The following is a 22160-nucleotide window of genomic DNA, read 5'->3' as shown; positions in this document are numbered from 1 at the left end:
CAGGGGTGCGCGGGAAGTTCCACATGTGATTTCACAGTGTGGGTCCTCCCAGGTGTACCCTGTACACCCTCCACGGCCCCTGCAGGCAGCCCACACCACAGGGGACTACCCTGCATCCCTGGTCATGTCCCGCAGGCAGCCCACCCACCATGGGCATGCCCCCCAGCAAAGGCACATGTCTCCTTGAACTAATGAACACCAACTCATGTCCCCTTGCACCCCCACCCCCCAGCACTGTGGGGCACCTGCCAGCAGGCCCCCACCCATGTCCAACTCATGTCTCCCACCACCCCCACACCCCAGCCACCAGGGGCACCTGCCAGCAGGCCCCCACCCATGTCCAACTCATGTCTCCCACCACCCCCACACCCCAGCCACCAGGGGCACCCTCCACCAGGCCCCCACTCATGTCACCCACCACCCCCACCCCCCAGCAGTGCAGGGTCACCCTCCACCAGGCCCCCACTCATGTCTCCCACCACCCCCACCCCCCAGCAGTGCAGGGTCACCCTCCACCAGGCCCCCACTCATGTCTCCCACCACCCCCACCCCCCAGCAGTGCAGGGTCACCCTCCACCAGGCCCCCACTCATGTCTCCCACCACCCCCACCCCCCAGCAGTGCAGGGTCACCCTCCACCAGGCCCCCACTCATGTCTCCCACCACCCCCACACCCCAGCACTGTGGGGCACCTGCCAGCAGGCCCCCACCCATGTCCAACTCATGTCTCCCACCACCCCCACACCCCAGCCACCAGGGGCACCCTCCACCAGGCCCCCACTCATGTCACCCACCACCCCCACCCCCCAGCAGTGCAGGGTCACCCTCCACCAGGCCCCCACTCATGTCTCCCACCACCCCCACCCCCCAGCAGTGCAGGGTCACCCTCCACCAGGCCCCCACTCATGTCTCCCACCACCCCCACACCCCAGCCACCAGGGGCACCCTCCACCAGGCCCCCACTCATGTCACCCACCACCCCCACCCCCCAGCAGTGCAGGGTCACCCTCCACCAGGCCCCCACTCATGTCTCCCACCACCCCCACCCCCCAGCAGTGCAGGGTCACCCTCCACCAGGCCCCCACTCATGTCTCCCACCACCCCCACACCCCAGCCACCAGGGGCACCCTCCACCAGGCCCCCACTCATGTCACCCACCACCCCCACCCCCCAGCAGTGCAGGGTCACCCTCCACCAGGCCCCCACTCATGTCTCCCACCACCCCCACCCCCCAGCACTGTGGGGCACCTGCCAGCAGGCCCCCACCCATGTCCAACTCATGTCCCCCACCTCCCCCACCCCCCAGCACTGTGGGGCACCTGCCAGCAGGCCCCCACCCATGTCCAACTCATGTCTCCCACCCCCCCCACACCCCAGCACTGTGGGGCACCTGCCAGCAGGCCCCCACCCATGTCCAACTCATGTCTCCCACCACCCCCACCCCCCAGCACTGTGGGGCACCTGCCAGCAGGCCCCCACCCATGTCCAACTCATGTCTCCCACCACCCCCACACCCCAGCCACCAGGGGCACCTGCCAGCAGGCCCCCACCCATGTCCAACTCATGTCTCCCACCACCCCCACACCCCAGCCACCAGGGGCACCCTCCACCAGGCCCCCACTCATGTCACCCACCACCCCCACCCCCCAGCAGTGCAGGGTCACCCTCCACCAGGCCCCCACTCATGTCTCCCACCACCCCCACCCCCCAGCACTGTGGGGCACCTGCCAGCAGGCCCCCACCCATGTCCAACTCACGTCTCCCACCACCCCCACACCCCAGCCACCAGGGGCACCCTCCACCAGGCCCCCACTCATGTCACCCACCACCCCCACCCCCCAGCAGTGCAGGGTCACCCTCCACCAGGCCCCCACTCATGTCTCCCACCACCCCCACCCCCCAGCAGTGCAGGGTCACCCTCCACCAGGCCCCCACTCATGTCTCCCACCACCCCCACACCCCAGCACTGTGGGGCACCTGCCAGCAGGCCCCCACCCATGTCCAACTCATGTCTCCCACCACCCCCACACCCCAGCCACCAGGGGCACCCTCCACCAGGCCCCCACTCATGTCACCCACCACCCCCACCCCCCAGCAGTGCAGGGTCACCCTCCACCAGGCCCCCACTCATGTCTCCCACCACCCCCACCCCCCAGCAGTGCAGGGTCACCCTCCACCAGGCCCCCACTCATGTCTCCCACCACCCCCACACCCCAGCACTGTGGGGCACCTGCCAGCAGGCCCCCACCCATGTCCAATCCATGCCCCCCTGCACCTGGGTCCCAACATTCCCCAATCATGTCCGTAATGCCCATCCTCCCCTGCCAAAAGGCCCAACCAACTATCACACCCACCCACATATCAAAGGCAATTACATGTTACACCCCCAATGTAAATAATGCAATTTAACACATGTCTGTCACACACAATGGCTGCAAGTGAATGACAAAACACCCAACATGACATGCCTGAAAGCAATGAGATGATACGACACATTGAAGAATAAAAAAATATCATGTATTGAACAGCAAACAAGAAAAAACACAAAGCAAATCAAACTAAACAAGATGAATGTCCAAGAAAAAATTCTGAATTATTAAAATAAGGAAATTAAGAAGATCATCCTGGGTCCATGAGCCCTACCAAATTAAACCTAACTGACTACTAACTAAAAAGTGAACTATATACAAAAAAGTGGTGCATTGTCCAATCGCAACCAAAAAAAATTCAAAAAAACAAAGGAAACCTAACCCTAACTATACAACTATATACAAAGGCAGCGGGCTATTCGGACGGCTCACTGGTTGTTGTCATGGGCCAGGGCATCATCGAACTCCTGGTCAATGGCTTGGAGGCGGGCATGTTCCCTGGCCCCGAGGTCCCGCAGGGATAACGCAGTGTCCAGCTCTAACTCCCTGCGAAGACCCTCGAGGCACTCAGCCCGCCTCAGCGCCCTCCGCATGGAGTCCTCCGCCCTGACCATCGTGAGCCGTTCCTCCTCTGCCCGCTGCCGCTCCGCACCTATCCGCTGGCACAACCTCTCCCACACGGAAGCCACTCCCATTCCAGGGTTCTCCTGCCCTCCGGCCGATGCCTGCACCCCCGATGTTGATGGCCCCGAGCCATGATGCCTCCCACGTTGAGCCTGCTGCTGCCTCCGACGCAACTGCCTGTGCCAGCACGACGGCATCCAGGCTGATGGAAACCACCGACGCCGTCGTGCACGTGCCCTGCCCGATGATGCCGTCACATCCTCCATCTGCTGGGGTCCAGTTGCTCTGGTGTCCACCCCTGCTGGATCTCTGACTCCCGACTGTGGCAGGGATGGGATCCCCACCGAGCTGGCTGCATTGGTCGGGGCAGGTCCACAGGGGGCCCTGGTGGCATCTGGGCTGGAAGACGGCAAGGAGAACGACTGGTGGATAGCCTGCACAGAGGAGGAGAGGGCCGCCACATTGGCCAACACATGCAGGAAACCCCCGAACATGGCCGATCCCAATTGGGCCACGTCGGCACGGTGCACTTCGTGATGACGTGCGTGCTCCTCCCGGGAAGCACGCACGGCATCACGAATCACAGCCGTGCGCATCGCGACCCCAATCAGGACCTTCTCCGCACGGCCAGGGGTTCCCACGTCCGCAGGTGGAGGGGAGTCAGGTGACATGGACATCCCCTCTACCTGCGGACGGGCCTGGGACGGGGCATCCCTGCTGGTGCATGGTGGTGCACTCACAGGGTCAGGGACAGCGACATGCACAGGCCCCTCCACGGTGACCTGTGCTGCCTCCTGCCCCTGGCCCTGGACTGCACCACTTGCACCAGCAGGGATGCCCCCACCAGGCCCCATGTGTGCCCCAGTGGCGGCCTCCTCCTCCTCTGTGCAAACCACCAACCTGGATGGCTCCTCACCGTCTCCCACCGTAGCAGGCCCCTGTGGGGGCTCACCCACCCCTTCCGCTGCAGCCGTGGGGGCATCCCCGCCGCCTTGCTCCACAGCGCCGTCTCCGCCCTCTTCTTCACTAGCCGCTGCGTAGAGGGAGACAAAGAACACAAGCATCAGGGCACTGTACAATGGTCCCCTAGACAGGAAGCAATAGCAGATGAGCACCACGGTCAAAGTACACTTCCATCATGTCCCTCCACAACACATGGGTCAGTCCAGGCAAAACACACACAGTAACAGGCATGGTGCATGCCATGGACATTTCCATGCATGTCCAATGGACTCTTGAAACATTCAATGATATGTAACTCACATGCATCATGCCTCATGCCCATCACATGCACACACTTCACCTCAGTCACATCCATCTGGCCCCAAACACACCAAACACAGCGGTTACAAGGGTAATTTGGCTGCTTTACTGAATCTCTGCATTGTCACACACATGTGTCATGCATCCATGGCATGCACAAGTCACAGACACGCAGGTCAGGCACACAGACATGGCTACCATATATGTACCTGGCATCAGCACCCATCCCTCACCCCCACCCATGTCCACGTACAGAGACTGGCATGCTCTCATGTTCAAAATCTGAATAGGGCTCCCCATGCGGCATTTCAACACATGCAACAACCATGTGCATCACACATCACTGGTCGCACATGCATTACCATGATGTCCCTGCACACATACATGCATACATGGCCTATGGCACACATACAGGCAAGTATCATAGAACCAGCACACCGCAACATGCCCTGTCTCACACAGTAATGCATGGACACTTACCGCTCAACTCCAGACGGGCCTCCCTCTCAAGGATCTGGGCGTGGAGCGCTGGGCGTACGCATTCCAGGACCCTCATCTGGATGGAACTCATGCGGCCCCGGCCCCCCTCCACGAGGCGCCGGGCCTTCACAAGGGTCCTGGACCTCAAGTCCTCCCAGCGCTTCTTGATCTTCAGGACGTCGCGGGTTGCCACCCCCTCCGCGTTGATGGCAACCACACAGTCGGCCCAGATCCTCTGCCGTCCTTCCTTGCTGGCGCGGGACGATCCAAAGAGGGCATCATACTGCCCCAGGACATGCTCCACCAGGACACCAACTTCGGTGACAGTGAAGCTGGTGCCCCTCTGCCCCTCTGGCCTGGGGTTGCCACTGGTGCCAGATGTGGAAGTGCCCGACATGGCAACCCCAGAGGCAGGTGTGGGTGGGCAACTGGGTCCTGGGGCTGGGCTGTGGAGCGATGTAATACCAGTCGGGAGTCTTCTGTTCCAGCAGGGGTGCACACAGCAACTGGACCCCTGCAGATGGCTGATGTGCAGGCACCAAATGGCAGGGCACGGTGGCAGCAGGCAGGCAGGCAGGCAGCAGCAGATGGCACGTGGGAGGCTGCTCGGGGCACTGGGGGGCAGTAACTCGGCCTTCTGGGCAGGAGCGTGGGCTTCCGTGTGTTTTCGCGTGGCCAGCTTGATACGGAGTGATTTGGCACGTGAAAATCCTGCACGTCAGCGTGAAATCCGAGGAAAGGCCCTTAGCGCGTAAGCGCGTCAGCACGCATACGCGATTCTATTGGACCAGAGTCCCTCAGCGCGTAAGCGCGTCTGTGACGTGACCCGCACGGGTGTTCCCCACTCAGCACGTGATGACAGGGCACACGTGGAGATACTGCACGTCAGAGTGTCATCGCGTGTAATTGGACAAAAGTGCGCGTACACGCGATTGGCCTATGTACGTGTATTTAATAGGTGCGCGGCCACTTACACACGCAAGTACGTCAGCGAACCTGTATCACGTGGTGCGTGTGAATTTCCGCACGCTATTGGACTGGGAACTGGATTCCAGGGGTGCGCGGGTCACACGCTGTATCCCGTGGTGCGTGTGAATTTCCACACGCTATTGGACTGGGAACTGGATTCCAGGGGTGCGCGGGTCACATGCTGTATCCCGTGGTGCGTGTGAATTTCCACACGCTATTGGACTGGGAACTGGATTCCAGGGGTGCGCGGGTCACACGCTGTATCCCGTGGTGCGTGTGAATTTCCACACGCTATTGGACTGGGAACTGGATTCCAGGGGTGCGCGGGTCACACGCTGTATCCCGTGGTGCGTGTGAATTTCCACACGCTATTGGACTGGGAACTGGATTCCAGGGGTGCGCGGGTCACACGCTCGCCTAGAACACGCGCTAAGCATAAATTGCGGACTTTAACAATAACAAGCTCAGACGCCAGGATGAACGTACCGTTCCTAGCAGCAGTGGCAGTGGGCTACCAAAGGAGGAGGAGGAGGATAGTCAGGGCCAGAATATTCACACCCAGAACCAGCCTTTTCGGGATGCCTGATGACCAGGTGTATGGGAGGTACAGGTTTCCACCACACATCATACTGGACCTGGTGAGTGAGTGGGAGGATGACCTCACATCACCCACCCTGTGCTCCCAAGCACTCAGCCCCCTGGAGAAGGTCCTCAATGTACTGCACTTCTTAGCGACTGGATCATTTCAGCGGACAAGTGCCATAGTGGGTGGGGTGTCACAGGCCACCCAGTCACGCTGCCTACACCAGGTCTTGAACATCATGACTGCACGCCCATCAGTCCGCAGGCACATATACCTGCCCAGAACACCTGCAGAAAGGCATGCTGCCGCCCTGGATTTTTACGCAGTGGCACGATTCCCCAAAGTGCTAGGTGCCATCGACTGCACCCATGTGGCTCTACGTCCCCCCAGGGCATCTGAGCACATCTATAGGAACCGCAAGCACTGGCATTCCATCAACGTGCAGGTAGCATGTAATGCCAAGGGAATCATCACCTCAGTATATGCCAACTATCCCGGCTCCACCCACGACAGCTTCATTTACCGAATGTCCACCCTAAGCCGGGACCTAGAAGCTGGGCGGCATGGCGATACATGGCTGCTTGGTGAGTATGTATGCCACTGCACATGCATGCATGTTGGATACTGAGCAAGGTCACAACCTCACCAATGATACCAATCCCCACCTCCACAGGGGACAGTGCCTACCCTCTCAGCCCCCACATGATGACGCCAATTCGGAACCCCACCACACCACCCCAGGTAAGATTTAACACAGCCCACATTACAACCAGGGGCATAGTGGAGCGCACATTCGGAGTGCTGAAGTCACGCTTTCGCTCCCTTGACCGTTCTGGCGGGCAGCTGTTATACGCTCCCCCAGTAGTGTGCAGGATCATAGTGGCAGCATGTGTCCTGCACAACGTTGCAACACGCCGGGGCCTGGCCGTGGACATGGTGGTGGCCCCACATCCCCAACCACATGCACAGCCGCTGCGCATGGGAGGGGAAAGGGCACGGGGGGAGGCAGCCCGTACACAGCTAGTGGCTAATTACTTCACATAGAAATCACACCCCTGTGGAGTGCACACTGCCCTGGCACATTCCATCTGACAATCAATGATGACTCAACCTGACACTGATCCTGAATGTGTGGAGAATGAACCGGGAATTCCATGTCAGCCTGAGATTGTTCACCTGGAAGTGTCACAATGTGTGCATCCCTACCCACACAGACACCACCAATGCAGTTTTGTGAAGTTACACATTGAAGCAGCTAAAATGAATACCCACTTGCAAAATGCAACAAGAGGACAGTGCCATGTCAGCCAACCCAACCCCAGCACTGCCACACGACACACCGTGCCATGTCATGCTAATTGCAGGTAAACAAAGTAATCCCCACAACATGACATCACTCTCACTATGTACAGTGGCACTATTAGAAACCTGCAACACCTGAAATGCTCACAGCAATGCCGGACCAACAACATACTTGAGCACGTAGTACCATTAACATGACATCAAAAAGGTTACATATTAGTAGTCTCACCACCTGGAAATGCCTGCACTCCCACCACTACCAACTGTGCAGTGTTGGCGCCATGTAGAGTTGTAGGTGCACTGCTGCCAACATGGTCCCCTTCGCCAGACTAGAGGTCCTTGTGTGGACTTGAGGAAGGGACCTGCAAATTGGGAGGTAGACACAGAAGAAGAGTTACACATCAATGCAACATGCAGTGTACAACACAACAGCAATATGCACTATGAATGTATACACAGTATTGACTACAGACTGGCCACACAGCTCATGGGAGTCCAACGTCACTGTGTAATTCACTGTCACTTGGGCACACCCTTTGCAAGCCCCTGGAAACGGGAAGCAGGAGGGGTGTGTGTGACTCAAACCCAAGCATCTGAACCAAATACATTACAAGCCTGCATGTGCCCAGCCACAATGCAGCGTATGCCCACAGGAACCACGGAAGCCAACAGATCGGAGCCAACAGATCGGAGCCAACAGATCGGAGCCAACAGATCGGAGCCAACAGATCGGAGCCAACAGATCGGAGCCAACAGATCGGAGCCAACAGATCCTCCCAAAAAAATTGGGAATAAAAGAAATCAAAATAAAAATAAAAATAAGAAACAATCAAAAATGGCCATTGATGGGCCCGGGGGGGTTGGGGAGGCCACCCAGGAGGTCCGAGGACAGGATGCACACCAGAACCCACCTGCGTGGATCCTGGGAAGATAAAACACCTCCATGGGCTCATGGCCCACACGGCTACCCTATTGTGGGAGTGTCACTGCTGTCGCTATTATCACCCTGTGCAGCTGCATCCGGAGGTGGTTGCACTATGGGAGGCAGCCCACACAAGGCCCTAGTCTGCTCCTCCATGGCTGCAAGCATGCGGGTGTGGTAGGTCTGGTTCTGGAGGATGAGTGTGCGGAGGTCCCCATGCAACAACTCACGGGATGCCCGGACCTCCGCCCTCGTTGCCTGCATCTCAGCTGAGAGCGTACGGGTGAGACGCTCCAGCTGCTGTTCTGTCCTTTGGTGTGTTGAAGCCTCAAGCTCAACAAGAGTCGTCCTGAGGTGTAGGAGCTCCTGCCTCAGGGCTTCCCTGTGGCCCTGGGACTCAATGGAGATGGCCTCCTGCAGAGTCGCCAGTGCCGCCCGCCTGTCCCTGTTGGACCCCAACATGTCCTCCCTGTGTGACTGGCAGATGGAGTCGGTTGCCTGCTCTATTCGCTCCATCAGCCTTTCTGGGGGGACAATGGAAGTGGCCACCCTATCCATGGCCTGAGCCATCATCTCGGATGATGCAGCCTGTTGGGTAGCCATACCGTAAATGGATTGCTCCCATGCGGTATTGCCGGGTGGCGTAGGGCCACCACGTCGGCGGGCACCACACCTGTCTGGGGCAAGGCGAACTGCGCCTTGCTGTGCCGGCACTGCCTGAGGCTGCAGGACTGCATTCCCCCTCTGATCTGCTGGCCCAGGAACAGGATCAGATGTCGCGGAGTGTGACCCTGCATCCGTAACCACCGAAGGCGTAGCTGCCAACACTGACATCCCCATGGAGGGTACTGACCCTGGTGCAGGTGGGTGAGACAGAACAGAATCCCTCCCTGGAACACTCACCAGCGACGGCACGTAGGTCTCATCCGAATCAACACCTGAGTACAGCTCGGGGGAGGTGCAGCCAGAGACACCCCTTGAGAGCACGACCTGCAGCACTTGTGGGTTCTCCCCCACCACCACACCACGTCCCTCACTGGTGGTTGGTCGGCCCTGGGACACCTCCTGGGTCTGCACCATCTCCACAACCCCAGCAGTATCAGGTGCGTCTTCCCCTGCAAAGACATGAAAACAAAGTAATGGAAACAGGCATTAGCACCATGGCACACATTGAGGGCTGAGAAGCAAGAGAACCAGTACTTGATTGACACATGTCCCACATGACTAAAACCCTCCCATGCATGAACCCTCACTGCGTATGAAGTGCAGGCAAATGGCACACACTGATGACACCAAGATGGAAGATGAACACATTTTCTGCATGCTGCCTGGCAGTGGCATCACACATTGGCCTGTGATTGGCAGGTGAAACACACATGCCATCACAGAGATGGCATGTACCATTGCTATTGAGTGAAGATGGAGAGGAGGGCAGCACCTATTCATTCAGTCCAGTTCCCGCATGTAATAGCTTTTCTGATTCTAACAGGTCAGATTTTTCACCTGGAGCTGCCAGTCTGTAATGGTCAAATTGCACAGGGACATGTGTGTACAAATGATATCCAGGTAACAAAGTCACTCCCCTTTACCATACCCAAGTCAGACATGTGACTAGTGGACAGCGACATGCCTAGTGAAAGTGGTGGAATGCAAACAAACTGACTGAATGAACAGTGAAAAATAAGCAAATCTGTTGTGTCAAGGTGACACTTCAAGGGCAACTGGCGTGCAGTTGTGCTAGATGTCTACTGTTGGCAGAAGGGATACTGCTATGGCCAAATGCAGCTGCGCAGGAAGTATTGCATGAAGCACATGGCTGACCCATACGACTGAGGCGCACACACTCTCACCTGGCACCCAAACAGAAGCCCTCACACACACACCATGCACATGTATGACACACACATGCATGTGCACTCACCGGACAATGCCTCGTAATCAGCCAGATCTCCCACGCCTTGGATCTGTTCCTCCGTGACGTAGGTCCCAGCGACTGACTCATGTGGAGTGAGTTCCATGTCTACTACTGGAGACCCACCTCCAGTCACTAGAGTTGCGGCATGACTTGAGGCCAGCTTACTCTTTGCCCTGCGCTTTAGGTCATTCCAGCGCTTATAGCAATCATTGGCTGTGCGCCTCACGATTCCAAGGGCACTTACGATGTCCGCAACGGTCTGCCAGTGTGCCTGGCGTTGTGCAGGTGTGGTCTTGGATCCTGCAACAATGACCATCTCGTTGTCATGTCCGGACACATACTCGACAAGTGCATTCAGTTCGTCATCCGTGAAGCTGGGCTTCCTGGACGGGCCGGACTGTGTAGCCGTGTCTGGGGCATCAGCCTGTGCCGGACGAGCACTCTTCCTCTTCCGCTTGGAAGGTGGTGGTGATCCTGAGTGTCCTGCGCCGCTCTGGACACTAGGGGCAGGAGCCCTGGTGGACTCTGTATCAGGAGTGTGGGATTGCACACTCAGCATGGGAGTTGGTGCAGGCATTGGCTCTAGTGTGATGGTGTCAGGGGGAATGTCAGCAGCATGGACTAGGACCGACACTGTCCTGGCTGGGTGTGTGAGGGCTGGGGTGGATGGAGCCGCAGCTGCCCCTGCAGCCACTCCGCCCTGCCTCCTTGGTGCAGCAGATGACCTTGCTGCCCCAGATCCACGTGGCATGATGGCATCAACGTGCACCAGCGCACGTGTCGTAGCCCTGCTGACCTGGAAGTCAGCCATGGAGTCAGCCAGGTCTGGTGCCACAATGGGCTGGTCCAACAAGGGCTGAGCATGGATGGTGTCAGCCACTTCAGCCTCAACGGGAGGGGGGGGGGAGGGGGGGGATGATGGGTGCCCTTGACTGGTCCTCCACACATGGGGGGACAGGCTCACCCTGCAAGTTACGACCACGTCCCCTACCGGATCCACCACGGCCACCACTTGTGGCTCTTCCACCTTTGCCACCCTTACGGAATCCTCGCCTCCCAGCCATGGCACTGATATTAATGTGCGTATGGGAGTGGCTGTAGACAATTGTCCTGGGCAATTGGGGGTCAAAGGGGTTGGGTACCAGATGGTAATTGTACCCTAGTGCTCTAGCACGGCTGATTGTAACCCCTGGGGAAAGATGACGGGTCACGCAACGCACAGGAGGCCCAAAAAAGGGAGATGACGTGCACGCAACCCCTCCTAGACCACGTGTGCAGAAAGAAAAACCTGCACTACGCTGTGGCACCCAGTAACACAAGAATGAACGTATGCGTGTCACACGCAGCCTAGAATGACCTCTGAAGGGGTAGGCTACACACGGGGCAAGCACAGAAGTTGGATACGTGCGTGACTCACCGTCTGCCAGGTAAAAGAGCGTGAAGAATGAGCGCGTTTGGCTGGCTAAACCCCCGCCAAAAGAAGATGTGTATGCTGTCTGAGAAGACAGGACAACAGTAGAAGGGGACACTGTTTGAGGGAACAGGCCCAGGTAAACCAGTAAAAGAGAAAAAAGAGAAAAAGCTGTCAGAGGTAACAGGGAATACGAACTGGAAACGCCGTGAAGTAAATCGCGTGTGAAACGACAAGAAGTACAGATTTCACCCACTCGCTCTCCACGAAAAGCACGTACAAGGAAATGGTGTTCTACATGTACCTTATATACAGGCCCACACGTACAGCGTCACTTACGCGGCGTGTACGTTCACCAATCACACGCTTTGTCACTCCTGCGTGTAGATCCATTTTCACCAATCACACGCTTTGTCACTTCTGCGTGTAGATCCATTTTCACCATTCACATGCTTTGTCACTTCTGCGTGTAGATCCATTTTCACCAATCACACGCTTTGTCACTTCTACGTGTACATCCATTTTCACCAATCACACGCTTTGACACTGGGACGTGTCACGCAACAATTTCCTGCACGTGCAGGTGACTATAGGTGCGCATATGCTAGTGACTATAGGCGCGCATATGCTGTTGACGGGTTTACGCGCTAAGGGCCTTTGCTGACGTGTGGGATTTCACTACCTATCAGGCTGTCCACGCGTTCACACACGAGAGACCACGCTCCTGGCCAGGAGGCGAAATTACTGCCCCCCAGAGCCCTGAGCACGCTCCCACCTGCCATCTGCTGCTGCCTGACTGCCTGCTGGCCACGTGCCCCACAGTGCTGGTGGGTGGGGGTGTTGGGAGACATGGGTGGGGGCCTGGTGGAGGGTGCCCCTGCACTGGTGGGGGTGGTGGGAGACATGGGTGGGGGCTTGGTGGAGAGTGCCCCTGGTGGCGGGGGGTGGGGGTGGTGGGAGACATGGGTGGGGGCCTGGTGGAGGCTGCCCCTGGTGGCGGGAGGGTGGGGGTGGTGGGAGACATGAGTGGGGGCCTGGTGGAGGCTGCCCCTGCACTGCTGGGGGGTGGGGGTGCAGGGGGACATGAGCAGGTGTGCAGGGTAGTCCCCTGTTTTGTAGGCTGCCTGCAGGGGCCGTGGAGGGTGTACAGGGAACACCTGTGAGGACCCACCCAGCCTAATCGCGTGTGATGATTCCCACGCACCCCTGTAATACACGTACCCTGGCCAATCGCGTGTTAAACTTCCCGCGTACCCCTGTAATACACGTACCCTGGCTAATCGCGTGTTAAACTTCCCGCGTACCCCTGTAATACACTTACCCTGGCTAATTGCGTGTTAAACTTCCCGCGTACCCCTGTAATACACTTACCCTGGCTAATCGCGTGTTAAACTTCCCGCGTACCCCTGTAATACACGTACCCTGGCCAATTGCGTGTTAAACTTCCCGCGTACCCCTGTAATACACTTACCCTGGCTAATCGCATGTTAAACTTCCCGCGTACCCCTGTAATACACGTACCCTGGCCAATCGCGTGTTGAACTTCCCGCGTACCCCTGTAATACACGTACCCTGGCCAATCGCGTGTTAAACTTCCCGCGTACCCCTGTAATACACGTACCCTGGCTAATCGCGTGTATAACTTCACGCGTACCCCTGTAATACACGTACCCTGGCCAATCGCATGTTAAACTTCCCGCGTACCCCTGTAATACACGTACCCTGGCCAATCGCGTGTTAAACTTCCCGCGTACCCTTGTAATACACGTACCCTGGCTAATCGCGTGTTAAACTTCCCGCGTACCCCTGTAATACACGTACCCTGGCTAATCGCGTGTTAAACTTCCCGCGTATCCCTGTAATACACTTACCCTGGCTAATCGCGTGTTAAACTTCCCGCGTACCCCTGTAATACACGTACCCTGGCCAATTGCGTGTTAAACTTCCTGCGTACCCCTGTAATACACGTACCCTGGCTAATCGCGTGTATGACTTCACGTGTACCCCTGATATGCACGTTACCCACTTTGCGTTCCTTGTTTGGCTGCCCTGTAAACTGGTCCAGGGTTAGCGCAGCCCTTTGCGATGATTTAGCGATTTTGATGGCTTTTCCTTGCGCGAGGGCGTTCTTGGGGGCGTTACTGGCGCTGCTGAAGGGTCGCTGCGATACTCTGCGCCACGGCTGGTTTGGGAGCGTGAAATCCATGAATACGCTGTGCGCGGAAATCGGTTTTAGCGCACGTGCCTGGCGCAGTCAATCGCACGCGGACACTCTGCGCCAGCCGCTTGCGACACTTTTCTGCGAAATTCTATGAATTACCCTGACAGTCTTTAAAGAAGGTATGAGTTACATAGAACTCTCATGCGTTCTTATACTCACAGACATACCTTGCATGCTTGAATATAACAGATATGAGCCTGTTTTACAAACATGTTTTAATATGGGAAAGTCCCATTGAAAACATTGTTGTAAATCAGGCCCTATGTATAGTGGACACTACACACTTAGATATGTGACGTGTACCTGAGAGTAAAACACCTTCAAAAATAGAACTACTGCCAAATGAAACCCAATCAGACTTCCCTATGAACCCTAATCACACAGACCTCAAACCTATTGCATTCCACAGCCACTGGTCCTTTTACATTTCAAAACATCACCAGAGTCAATGGCTCTGCAAATGTGGCATCAGCCTGATGTTTCAACTGTCACCACTTGTAAACAATGTTTACTTGCATGACTCTGACAAACTACGTTTAGATCTCCTTCTCCTGCACAGAAATGCCACAAACAATCCTGACACTATTAAGACTGTATCAGGTAAAAGATATGTTGTGATTAATGCAGGAATGGTTTAATTCACCATAAACACAGATAATTCCTCATGTACTTACTAGAAGGTCTAGATAGAGAAAACGTCCCTATAAATACAATTCTACACTGATACACTTGGATACATACATGCAGTCTCTACAACCATGTTTCACAAGGCCATGTTCCAAATTAATGCTTTGTGTATCTATCTATACCAAATTGTGATAGTTAACCGTTTCAACAAATTCTAAATAATGCAAATAATGCAATGTTGTTCCCATTTACCAATTCATAACTTCTTTAAACTATAAAAGCAGACACACTGCCTAATATGTCATAATAACACTTCTGAAATGCAAAGCAGATAGAACAATAAACAACTCTAAACAACCAGCTTCATGTAGGGACAATTGTCTCTCTGTGGAAAAACATCCACTGCAGTAGGCATAATATACCATGCAGGTTCCACAAAACCTTCATGCCACTATTCTGAATATGTAAAATACACAATTGGTTGGTGTGAATGTGATAACACTTCTGTTACACAAAAACAATGAATATCTGCAAGCATACAGAGTGCCTACCAAATAATCATACACACATATGTGTAGTGATGTACACATGTAGTGATTAAATGATACCTCAAATTTGAAATTATTGTAATGTTACACATAGAATATGACAATTGGATACGTAACTACTTCAACACATAAAGGACTCCACAAAATAAACAAGCTAACACAAGCATTCAATTAAATAAAAATATTAATTTGTACTAATGGAAATTATTTCTTAAATAAATTACAGGTGTAATATGCCATTGGGTATCTGATTACTTAATCTACACCACAAAACACATAGCTACCAAACAAATATATATATTATCACAAAAACTAAAATATGTGTTTTTCAATCCACCTTGGTTTTTTACCCATGTCCTAATGATTAGAAATCTGATAATGCAACAGAAATGTACTATACATATATGTTGTACAAAACATGGTACATTATATAAGACAACTGTTGATAGTTTCTTAAATATATCTCATCCTTGTTTTTCTTTTTACAGAGCCAGCACTTATGATGTAACACCCCCTCTTAGACATCCCCCACAAGGGATGCCTCTGTTCTTAAAACATTCCCCTAACACAGGCCTATAAGTGCGGGCGGGCTGAACATCCTAAATTGTCAAATCATCCACATTTTTACCATGCAGCTTCCCCAACACAGGCCTTTCAGTGAAGGGGAGTCTGAAATCCAATTTCCCCTAATCATTCCAATGTTTACAAAAGTGTAGGTGAAATCATAATTGCCATATGTATTTGTATCAATCTTAAAATCACACGGGTAGCCTTTTCTGTGTGCAGGAAAATTGAAATTGCGGAGCACTAAATCCATAAATATGTTCACTGACCAGCGCTAATTATTTCTTGAAGTGACATTTTTAGAATGTAAATAATTGTGATTTGTGTAATTTTCAACTCAGATTTGTGATTTATTTATGTTGAGAGTTTATTGTGTGTGTCATGGATTAAGTGATGTCTGACATTTTTGTGAACATTTCTGTTAGGTTTAATGAGAATAAATACAAATATATTTCCTGTACACTGCATGGTTCTTTGCTCATTGTTAGCTCAGGGGGGGAGGGGGATCCAAGGGGCATGATATGTGCCTGAAGCAGGGCTGAATAAAATAATCTGTTAAACAGTTTGTTGCGTCATACCTTGAGTTGTGAGGACAGGAAGGCCCTGTGTTGAGGGTGGGTTCTCTATAAAGCATTAAAAGTTATGGAGGTTCAGAATGAATCAGTCTTATGAGATATCTGCTGCCACATATTCCCTAGTGGTGTGTGCTCTGCAGTTTAATTGTTCCAATGCTACTGTAAGTAACTAGGGGCATTACATGTGTACTTGTGCTATTCTCTTGCCATACCAAATAGGTGGGGGATAATGAGCATCCCCATATTATCCACAGAAACTGTTCCATCTGTGGTGCACGTCCCTGCAATTTCACTATTTGTGTCAATGGCAATGCATTATAGACCATAGACCAACTGAACTTCATGTTGATAATTATGTTGAGTGGGGCAGTTGCTATATCTGCTATGTGTGGGAAATATGCTGCTCTTTTTGCTTCTTTATCTGCTGCTGTGTTGCCATGAAAATTAAGTTTTGCCCCTAGTATGAGCTGCACACTTCACCATGGCAGCCTCCAAGGGATATGCCAGTGCATTTAGCAGTCTTCCTAGTAATGGGACATAATGTACTGGTGTTCCGTCTGCGTGCTGGAAGCCCCTCATTCTCCACTGGACAGTCCTGAGTGTATGTACTGTAGATATTACGTAGTCTGATTTTATTGTTACTACCTGGTCCTCATGCTCTTCAAATGCTAATATCATTTCTACTAACACACTGCACATGCACAAGATGTGCTCAGAATCTGATACTTGTCACAATCTCAAAACCATTGCCCTTACTCCTTACTCCTTGTGACTGCTTCTCCTGACTCCCCCTCTAACTTTGCTTCTCTAACTGGGGGGAGATGTCACCATGTATGTCAGTGTATGTAGAACAAAAACCAAACATAATAGAACAGTCATAAAGCTATTCTATGACCTTGACTGGTACAGCAATTAATCTCGCTTGATTCACTGTGCAGCATCTAACCATTTTTATTGATGGATTGGATATGATAATCTCATGTCCAGATGCTCACTCTGTAGTGAGTGTAGACTTTGGTTTCTCAAGAACGGCAAATAGGGCATGCTCCACATATGGTGTCACTTTACAGCCCATCGTTATTGCAGATGATGTCTCTATTGCAAAGACCGCTACAGACAGTGCTTGCTCACATGGGAAATGACCTATCATCTCTGGATCTAAGATCCCACTGTAATATGCCAATGGCTGTGTCCCATGAAGTTTTTGCGTGAGGACAACCATCATCATGGACCCATTTGAATGTGAATATAAATAAAATTCTTCCTTGTAATCCGATATCCCTAGCATGGGGGCCATACTTATTGCTTATTTAAGTGCCTCAAATACATTGATCATCTTGTCTGTCCAGATTATGTGGCTCTTATCTTTCTGTGTTTCCTTCACTGCTTCTAGAAGGGGCCGAACGTTGTAGTCAAAGACCCATATGCGACAATAGTTACATAGCCCCAGGAAGTGCTGCAATTTGTTCACAATTTCTGTATTGGGGGTATTTGCAATTGCCTCTGCTGTGTCAAGCCGTACCCTGCTCCCTTATTTTGATATCATTTGGCCCAAATATAGTACTTCTTTCTGGCAGTACTGCAGGTTTTCTTTGTACACCTTGTATCCTTTCTCAGCCAACACTGTCAACAACATGTTTTGCACTCTTCATCTTTGGTACTAGACACTAACAAATCATCAATGTACTGTATAATTGAACTGAATGCCTGTATTTTTCCTACATCCATCTGTAGCACCCTGTGAAGACACTGGGGGACTCACAGTATCTCTGTGGGAGTATTGTGTGTTGGAGCCTAATGAGAGTCTTTGTGCAATGGAATGGAGAAGAATGGGCCTCATTACAAGGTTGGAGGTAGCCATGGCGCTATTAGCGCCATGGCTGCCTCCAAAATTGTTCCCACTCCGGTCTGGTGGATGGAGCAATTACCGGTCCATTCCAAGGTCGGCAGGACCGGTAATTCCCCATTCACCAGAGCCATTCCCATTTGAGCCCCCATAGGGCTCAATGGGAAGGGGGAAGGCAGCAATAATTGTACGGCAAATTGCGGTACCGTTATTGACCCCGGTATCCCTTTGCGGGTCCCGTCCTTAACGCCTGGTAAAACTAGGCATTAAGGAAGGACCCGCAAAGGGAACTCGTAGTAGGATGGTAAGGGATTACTGGCACCAGTGCCCTTACCGGTGCCGGTAATCCCTTACCTCCTACCTCATAATGAGGCCCAATGTGTTTTTAGGTCAATCACTCTGAAATGTTTAACAGTAGGTTGTATGTTGCACAAAATTGCTGTCACGTTGGGCATAACTGTACATTCTTTTAACTATATTGATTAAAGGGTGTAAATCTTGTATGAATCTCCCAGACCTTCCTTTTGCTTTTTTCACTGGGTACGCTGCCAGTGTTGCAAAGGGATTCATATGGCACAATTATACCCTGTCACATCAAGGTGGCAATCATTTCATAAATGCCTTTGTCTGCCTCCCTTGATATGGGATATTGTTTAACTCGGGGTAAGATTGCTCCCTCCTTCGTACTGCTCCAATCCCTTTCAGCAAACCTATGTTCTAAGGGCCACTAGTCCATAGTACAGGTGGTACATTTGCCAAACCTTGTTGTATAAACAAATCTGAGGGGTTTCCCTGTACTGTATCTGCAATTGGTATTGAATCAAAATCTAAAAGAGTAATTCATCATCTGTATTGTTGTCTTCAAATAGCTCATCATCTGTCATGTCCCTCAAACGCTGTTTTCAGCCTAGTGCTATGGCTGTGCACCAGCTAACACCTTCCTCGTCTGTCTCGTGTAACACTACTCTGTCCTCTCACACCACTGCTGCTTCTAAGTGTATTGTTGGTAGGTCCTCTGTGGTTACATCTGCTCTGAATAATAAACTCTGTGGGTAATCATAACAATCAGCCTCATTACGAGTTAGGCTGTAAGTGGTAAAATTAGTGGTAACTGAGTTACTGCCAATTTTACCACTACGCCAAATTATGAGGTTAGGTTTTGAGTAGAGGATTTACCTCAAGGAAAACCCTGGAGGTAAACCTTCGCACTCAATGCCGAAAAATGTGAAGAATTGTCTGAATTACTGCAGCGGTAATTGCACAAAAAAAGCCCCATTGCGTCCAATGGACCCTCAATAAATGGGGAATTACCTTGCCACCAGCACTTGTAATCAAGCGGAAATTCTGCCTGACCAAGTGGTGGTAACAGGACAATTTTTTGCGGGTTTACTGCCAAATTTCCACCTAACTCATAATGAGGCCCAATGTATCCCGTATTCGTGGAGGCCATCCTAGCATCAAATATACCCTGTAGGGGAATAGTTCTGAATTATCAGCATCACTTGTAATGCTTTCTGACCATGGAATGCTATTAGAAACTCTCCTGCATTTGCATAATGCATGTGTGGTCTTGAACAAAGTATGCCCTCCTCAGTAAATTAAATTGTCATATTTAACTTGCTCATCAAGACAGAGTGAGGACAAGACAAACAATCTTACTAGACCTTGTGTCATTCAAATCTTGCAAGTGTGACAACACCGCATGTAGGGGGAAGGGAGAAGGGGAAGTCTCAGGGAGGTGGAAGGCGGATGTGCAATCATGGCAGCATTTCTCTGAGTAAGTGCAGCTAGGGCAGCGCTGCTTTGGATAAGTGCACGGAGGCAGAGGACTTTAGAGGTTACATTTACAGCCACTAAGTTCACAGTAGGCCCATAGGCAGTGCAGAAGAGACTGATCATGGAGGATCGTGGTACCCAGTGAGACTCTGAGGATAACCAAGCAACCAGTCAGCACCACAGGCAGGTGGTCAGCAGGGGAGGGAGAGAAAGCAGAGGAGAAAAGGAAGGTCTTGAGCTGCTTCTGAAACTTTAGGTGGTCTGGAACAAGTTTGAAAGGGGCAGGAACACTATTCCAGAGGGAGGCACCTGTAGAAGAGAGAGATATACCTCCCACTCTCTGCCTTGCAAACCTTCTGACCCTCAGAGAGTTGGAGGTAGCAGAGCAATGTGCCTGCGAAGGAAGCTAATTTGGAAGAGAGAGTTGGATGTAGTGTGTGCCCCCGGCCCCAGAAAGCCTTGTGGATGATGCAGAGTGTTTCTGAACTTGATCCTTGCAGCTACTGGGAACCAATGGAGATATTTCACGGCTGGAGAGATACGGTCCCTGGACTTGAGGCCAAGGAAAAGTCTTGCAGTCCTGTTCTGGATTTGTTGCAGAGGGCAGAGGGTAGAGCAAGGAAGGTTACGAAAGAGGCTGTTGCAGTAGTCCAGCCTAGAGAGAACCAGGGCTCTAGAGACAGTGAGCTTCTGTGGAACGTGAGAAAAGGAAGAATACCTCTGAGTAGGTGAAGCTGGTAGTGTGCCTTCTTGGAAATGTCTGTGATGTGCAGAAAGAATTAGAGGGTGGAGTCAAAGTTGACACCAAGTTTTTTTGCCTCGCAGGAAGGCGATGAATGAGGGCCCAAGGAGGACAGCCAGAGTGAAAGAGGGAAAGTGTCAGCAGGGGTCCCAGTGAGAAGGATCTTGATCTTACTAGTATTAAGGCAGATGTCATTGGAGGCACAACAATCCTGAATCATGCATAGACAGTCAGGAATGAGCGAGAGATGAGAGGAGGCTGAGGGGAGCCGGAAGGATAGCTGAGTGTCATCTGCATAACTCTGAAAGTTAGAGAGGACGGTAGAGGTATGGTGGGTCAAGGGTGCCAAGTAGACATTGAAGAGCCAGGCTGAGAGGTTAGAGCCCTGTACAACACCACAGGTGGAGAGTCAGGTGGTGGAAAGAAAGGATCCAAGTTAGACCTGGGAGGGTAGGTCCTAGAGGAAGGAAGTCAGCCACTCCAGAGCCTGATCCATGATGCCAAGGTTCTCACTGAGTTGCTTGATTAGGATGGAGTGGGTGACTTTGTCAAAAGCAGAGGAAAGGTCAATGGGGATGAGGAGAGAAAGAAAGCTGGAGTCCAGATTAGAGAGCAGATCTTCACATGTGTTCAACAGAACAGTTTGCGTGCCTCTGGCTTCTTTAAAGCCATACTGATGGTCATGGAGACAACCAACAGATTCAGTGTGAAGAGTAAGCTGGGATATGGCCAGCTTTGGCAGCAGTTTGTACGGGAAAGTAGTCATAGAGATTGGACAGTAGTTTGCCGGACAGGTAAAGTCGGAAGATGGTTTTTTGATGAGGAGGTGCAGAAGGGAGTGCTTGAGAGAGAGGGGAAAGATCCAGTGGCAAAATAGTGATTGCAGAAATTGACCAAAGCTGGAGTGAGGGTGTGAATTTGGTCTTTAATTGTTCTGGAGGAGCAGGGGAGCACCTATTTGGATGACACTTTCATAGATTGGACTTTTCTAGAAACCTTGTCAGGTGTCGTCAGAGAGAAAGAGGAGAAAGGAGGAGGAGAGGGAGAGGCAGTCAGAGGGGGCCGGAAGAGGTTGATGGAGAGGAAGAGGAGAGCAAAGACAGGATAACCTGGTTTTAGTGGTTAAGTGAGAAGCCAGAGCTGTACAGAGGGCCTGGAAGGGAACAGGAGAGGTTGAAACTGCAGGATTGACCAGCCTCTTGCAGATTTTAAAGATTTCAGCAATGTTGCTAGAGGCCGCAGAGATGCAGGCTTGGATGTGGGCTCTCATCTTGGATAGGACGTAGTGTCTATATTGCCTTTGGAGCAGGGGGTAGGCAAGTCTGTCAGAGGATGTGCCCAAAGACCTCCATATCCTCTTGGCCACCATCACTTGCATTTCAGGTTGTCGAGGTCCGAGTCATACCAGTTGCACTTGAAGCTAG

The sequence above is a fragment of the Ambystoma mexicanum genome, chromosome 9 (genome assembly GCF_040938575.1).
Source record: "Ambystoma mexicanum isolate Mex_15411 chromosome 9, UKY_AmexF1_1, whole genome shotgun sequence".
Classification (NCBI taxonomy): domain Eukaryota; kingdom Metazoa; phylum Chordata; class Amphibia; order Caudata; family Ambystomatidae; genus Ambystoma; species Ambystoma mexicanum.
The sequence above is the reverse complement of the archived record's forward strand: the minus strand, read 5'-3'. Positions refer to the sequence as shown.